Source organism: Nansenia antarctica (genome assembly GCF_963989245.1).
Source record: "Nansenia antarctica genome assembly, chromosome: 19".
NCBI lineage: Eukaryota > Metazoa > Chordata > Actinopteri > Argentiniformes > Microstomatidae > Nansenia > Nansenia antarctica.
This window is the reverse complement of record NC_137692.1, coordinates 18,835,137-18,841,136: the sequence shown is the minus strand read 5'-3', so window position 1 is coordinate 18,841,136 and position 6,000 is coordinate 18,835,137. Positions and strand designations below refer to the sequence as shown.

Here is a 6,000-nt window from a genome sequence, read left to right as displayed (position 1 = left end):
TAGCTATCGAATTTGATATCCCTTTGATGCTCCCATTAGCTAGTACGCTAGTGCGGGGAAGGGGAGGAGGTAGGCCTGAATAAAGCAAAACTTCTGTCATCATTAGACAGACAAGAAGAGCCGCTGGACTCCAACCTGAATGTAACGACTGTCATCATTCAACCCAGTATGCAAATCAGTCTGTCTTGAAACCCCCCGAGAGTGGGTTTGCCACGCATGTCAGTATAACTTAATATGTTATATGGTAATATGATATTATAAATAATATGCGTCTATTTGCACTGACTACGGTAGACTCAGTGTGTATTTTGTGTTTGTAATGTTTTCTATTTAGCAAGCGGCAGCTCCCTGACTATTTATTAAAAAGCAATATTTCTGTATACTGTTGTTAAATATGGATTGTAATGGAAAGCTATTGGAGGACCTGTTCTACTAGGGGGGGGAGGGATGGAGGGGAGAGAGAGAGGGTGCAGTAACATGTTGATAGATACAATGTTGGTATAACATTATTACATTTATATAAACATAATGTATGACATAGTAATTACGGTGTTATCACATGTGGTTGATATCATTCCATATTCCAATACAACATGCCTGTTGTCAAATCAAAATCAAATCAAAATCAAATTTTATTTGTATAGCGCATTTCTTACAAGATGCAACTCAATGCGCTTCACACAATGAAAATGTTCAGTCAATCAGTCAATCAATCAATCAATCAATCAATACTGACAGAGCCGCAAGCAAGCAAAAGTAAAAAACCTGTATACTATGTAGCCAGGAAAAATTCCCTTGCAGCCCTCTACCAATAGAGCGACTACTAGCCAGTTTGCTTACCAGTACCCAGCGGTCCCCCAGGGGAGGCCAAGGACCACCGGCACAAAGCAAGCAAGCAAGGGCAAAAACCTGTACACCATGTATCCAGGAAAAATTCCTTGCATATTATCGGCGTACACACTGTCCATAAATTTAGTGTTGTATTTGCATCGTTCTGCATCCAGTATGGTCACAGGTCCTGCCAAAAGAGAAACTTAAGCACAGTTATGATGCAACAACACAATAATTGTCTACCTCCACTAGCGTCCCCTGCTATACTGGGTTACCAAGAGGCCATGCACCTAAGTCAGCGACCTTTTGTATTTGTTCGTTATCAGCTCTGTATCTACGTTTTGTTTGAATATCCCTTTCCTATCAAATGAAAGAGGACTCAGATACGTAGGTAACAAGCATGTTGAAGTTGTTGCTTGTTCAACATATTGAGGTGATCCGTTTGAGGCGAACAGGAATAGGATTGGGAGTTACAACCCTGATTTACTTTACCCCTGGCATTCCTGCCTAATAACTGCTTCTAAAGCCCTACTCGCACGGGACTAGTATTATGTGGTGATGTCCGTAATTTGTAATAATTCCGGAGGTCGTCTGTGTTCTTTATCCCAATGCGAATCAGCCGTGTCCGTAAAATTGTTAGTAAAAAATCCACCACAGATATCCTATTCCGCTGGTTCTGGAGGTCCTAGGATAATAGTAGTCCAGCGGGAATCAGCATGTCGGTAATTTGGGGGGAGTTTGTTTTCTCCGGCCCTTTTTGTTGCTGTTTGTTGGAGAACTAACCGATGCCTATTGCACTTGTTGTTTATGAAGCAGATGTTACACAGAGCCATGACATCATATCCGGGTAATGTCTGTAAATTACGACATAAACACAGACTTTAATTTATCCCGCGCTAATGTGCCACATGAAACACAGACACCGGGGGGGAATTTCGAAACTACGGACGTCACCACATAATACTAGTCCTGTGCGAATAGGACTAGTATTATGTGGTGACATGTTATGTGGCAAATAGCACTTGTATCATTAAATCGTTTGTCTCCTCTCCCCACTCTTATCCACCTCCAGGATAGATTTGGTATATTTAATGGTTCGGTTATACAGACTGTGTTTGTGTTTTGTTTGTATGAAACCAGCTTATACAATTCATGTCCCTTTGCCTTTAGCCCAACGGTTCTTATTCCCTGAATAGGCTAATTCACTATGGCTATTATGACACATGAGTTCCGTAGATCATCTCGCAATCTACTGGATGACTGAAAGGACAACACCTAGCCATGTTGATTTATATCTAAATCCAACGCTCTCAGATAAACAAAAGTGCCTAGGGGGGTAGAGAGTAGGAGCTAGGGGCTTGATTTGGGATTCAGTCGTAGACCGATTGATCTCCATTAACAAAGAGAACATTCTGTCTGTGTTCCTGATCTCTTGCTCTCGGCTCTCGCCTGATGTTCTCTGTACTTTCACAGCCAATCCGGTGGTGTCAGCGCGGTGTAGCGCTGCCTAGCTCCACTGACAAGGTGTCTGCTTCGGTTTGGATCTAACATGGGCATGGCTGTGTGTTTAGGCCCAGTTCATTTGGCAACAGCTCGTGAATAATAGTCCTGAATAATAATAACGGTGAGATTGGGAGAATGTCTTTCAAGACTCATAGTCCTCTGGTTTTAACAGGGTGTTTAAAATGTATGAGACAAGCAGCTCCGAAGCTAAACCCTTACTCCCCAGTGTTAGAAGTTAAAGCCACTCTCTGTGAGTTATGCATACCATCAAACAATGGAGTAACACAGTAGATAATATTATAGGCTATGCCATTTAGCTGACGCTTTTATCCAAAGCGCCTCACAATGCAGTGAGAGCATCAGTATATATAATCCTGGCAGGAATTGAACCCACAACTTCAGCGTTGTTAGCGCCCATGCGCTAACCAACTGAGCCACAGAGGACCACATAGATCTTTTAGTCTTTCAGTTTTGAGAAAGAAAGTCTCATTCTAGAGGTCATTCTTCAAAACCGGGGTGTATTTTTTAAATGATTTGAAATGACTGGTGTGACTGGCTGTGTGGGTCGTTTGTCTCTCCAGGAGAAGCAGACCCATATTCCTGTCTGGCCGCCCTAATCAGTCGCCCTGCCTACACCTGGCTGTACATAGCCTACACCTGGCTGTACATAGCCTACACCTGGCTGTACATAGCCTACACCTGGCTGTACATAGCCTACACTTGGCTGTACATAGCCTACACCTGGCTGTACATAGCCTACACCTGGCAGAGGGGTTATACAAGCAGGCACTCCCCATTCATCGAGGACACATCTCTCCACGCGGACATTCTGTTATGTTGTGGCATTTCTAGTTTAGTGGCATTCTTTTTTTTTTACACCTTAAGTTACAACATCTTTTTAAAATGTATTATTGTGACAGAGATAGTAGAGATATGACAGGAAGGATGGGTGAGAGAGAGAGAGAAGGGATGACATGCAGGATATGTCCGCGGACGGAATCGAACCGGGAACCCTGCGGTTACATGGTCAACGCTTTAGTCCGCTACGCCACCTAAGCGCCCCACACCTTACAACATCCTACACTTCTACATCCACTCCCTTACACTACTGATTACTGAGGGACACGTCTCATTCCCATTTTTGTAAGTCTTATTCCCTAAGTGAGTTAATAGATATGATATTATTCTATTGATTCGGATGTGTGGTCTCCCCTTTTTGTCTCGATCCATGAGCCTGGGTCATGACACTGGGGATATTCCAGACTGTGGCTTTAATGATCCAGTGCGTGCCTCGTCTATGCCGTGCTGTGCCTAGCCATTTGGCTGTATGGCTGTATCTGCCCAGCTATCAACAGTTAGAATTAAAACAGCTTCATCAGCGTTTAACCTTGTCCCGTTCCGAGCCAGGCTTCACTGAGGAGGGAATTTATAATGATATCTATCATCCGTAATACTGCCGAGCCGAGCCGAGCCTTTGATGCGCGCTAAAGCTAATTACATCAACTGTCACTAGCAGGAAGGGAGGTGGAGGGGGCGGGGGAGTCTAGTGATAACATTAAGGATGGGGACTTTCATTACCTCCTTCTGCATGTATTAATTCCACTGATGAGGGTTGTCGTCCTTTTGTCACTGTGTTTTATACGTGCAAATAACTAAAACTAGTAACAATTAAACACGTTGTAAATTGAAACAAAGAAGTGACTGTTTTCATTTCAGAACAATGTAGCCTATTGTTTGACACTTATTGGGTGAATATGCCCGCTCATCTTTTGATATGAGTATGACAGCCTGAAAATTGTATAATACGGTAATGGAATGGTATAATAACGGTATAATAGATGGTGTGGGAAAGACAGGCTACCGAGTTAAAAGGAAAAAGAGTGAAAACATCTAACAGGGTAGGAGGAGGGGAGGAGATTACCCTTCAGTGCCGCCGACACAGATTTGCGATAATGTCAAGTAACATCCTTCTTCTGATGCCAGCCTGTGCTTTTGTGATCATAAAAAGCCTGATGCTGAACACAGGCTTACTGTTGTGCTAGTGAAATGGCTCGCTGCCAGTGGAAACTGTTAGAGGTAGAAATTGCATTGAGCACCATCCTCCAACGCATCCCTTTTTAATTCAGTCTCAAAAAAGGTGTGCGTTTGTCTTCTCTATATTTGCTCAGCATGATTCACTCAACGACAGTGAATTGATACACATAGGGTTACGGTTTCCCGGACAAAAGAGTCCAATTAAATATAATTAAATAAAGGTTTCGCAATGAAAGTGTAATTTACTTTCCAGGATGGATTAGGGTTAATCTCTGTCCGGGAAAACAGCCCCTTCCTTCGTCTGTTGACTTGATTTGACACATCCTTCAGGGATATAATCCAGCTAGACGCTGTGGCTCTTCCTACCTGACCACATGCTCTGTGTGTCGTTGCGCTGCCCAGTGGGTAGTACCAGGTGTACAACCAGCATGTAGCATGTTGGAGGAGGCTCAGTTTGGGTTGGTTGCTCTTCCTGTTGCAGTGCATCATGGGTAGAATTAGTCAGGCAGGCCGTATTTCCACTGAGAATTGATTTAGCTGCTGTTAAAGATTTCGTTACCAAGTCGCCATATGGAGATATACTTAGTGGAAACGGTTAGATGTTCTCTGCCAAAACTCTCTCTGTGATGCTTTAACCTAAACTACAAACGACCGTATAGGCACAGCGAGATAAATGCAAGCCAGAGTTACTAAAATAATACAAGGCCCAGTTCTGGTGCCAACTCCTCTCTGTGTTCTCTACCTTAAAAGGGTTTTATGTGGTGTTACAGCATAATTGGCATGGTTTTGACTTTATTTTTAAAATCTATAAACAGGAGTTGGAACGGACACAAAACATAGTGTTTTTCATGCATTCTGGAAGGATACCTAATTGTAAAGAAACTCCACGATGATCGTAAATGCATTACAATCTGACAGTTAAGACTGCTTGTTTATTTAATCATCGTCGCTGGATAGTCCCATCCCTTTAGAGGAGCTCTGTCTAGAGTGTCGACCTCCCTGCCTCTGCTAACTATTAGCATCACTGGCACCAACCCAGCTATGTACTTTGCTATACTTAATAGGATCTATTTGACAGGGACAATGAACATTACATCAACATTTCTGTAAAAGGGCCAGATTTAGCCACTGTGATCATTTCCACAATCATGAGTATAAGCCAACATTTGCGCACACATGTGGACCATGTGGACCAGGCCCAGTCCCAGGCCCAGTCTCATCCCTAGCTCCGGCCCCGGTTCCGGCCCCAGCCCCCAGCCCCAAGCCCCAGTCCCAAGCCCCACTCCCAGTCCCAGTCCCAAGCCCCAGCCCCAAGCCCCAGCCCCAAGCCCCAGTAGTCCCAAGCCCCAGCCCCAAGCCCCAGCCCCAAGCCCCAGTCCCAAGCCCCAGTAGTCCCAAGCCCCAGCCCCAAGCCCCAGTCCCCAGCCCCAGCCCCAAGCTCCAGCCCCAAGCCCCAGTCCACAAGCCCCAGTCCCAAGCCCCAGTCCCAAGCCCCAGTCCCAAGCCCCAGTAGTCCCAAGCCCCAGCCCCAAGCCCCAGTAGTCCCAAGCCCCAGTCCCAAGCCCCAGCCCCAAGCCCCAGTCCCAAGCCCCAGTCCCAAGCCCCAGCCCCAAGCCCCAGTCCCAAGCCCCA

The 6,000-nt window shown here is 45.0% G+C and overlaps 1 protein-coding gene across 1 annotated transcript in view; it reads left to right on the top strand.

Moving 5' to 3' along the window:
- The window catches only part of galnt2 (UDP-N-acetyl-alpha-D-galactosamine:polypeptide N-acetylgalactosaminyltransferase 2), a gene marked incomplete at its 5' end in the record, with an annotated part of 84,735 nt that overhangs the window by 11,981 nt on the left and 66,754 nt on the right, over positions 1-6,000 (top strand). The window lies entirely within an intron of this gene.